Genomic DNA, 342 nt, shown 5'->3' on the forward strand with positions numbered 1-342 from the left:
GCAACAAACATCTGAGAATCTGGACACTTCTTATCAGTGTTTTTGAAGTGTGTCATTAATATCTTAAGACAAGTGTATCAAAACCTTGGCATGATTTAATTTCAAGTCGCCAATTTTGTTTTTACTAACATCAGAAAGTTATGGCTACACTGCCAATGCCGGGTCTGCTTAATTTGACTTAAGAGTTTAATATGACTTAACATTAAAAGCTCACACTACCCCGAAATATATAATTTCACGCATACGGTGACATTCAACATTCAAGTGCCAGTGTTTTTGTACTGTCTTTTGGTCAAGTTTCTTTAAACTTTCAAAGAATCACTTTTAGGCTTACAAAAATAA

The sequence above is a fragment of the Leptonychotes weddellii genome, chromosome 3 (genome assembly GCF_054177405.1).
Source record: "Leptonychotes weddellii isolate Sample4059 chromosome 3, ASM5417740v2, whole genome shotgun sequence".
Lineage (NCBI taxonomy): Eukaryota > Metazoa > Chordata > Mammalia > Carnivora > Phocidae > Leptonychotes > Leptonychotes weddellii.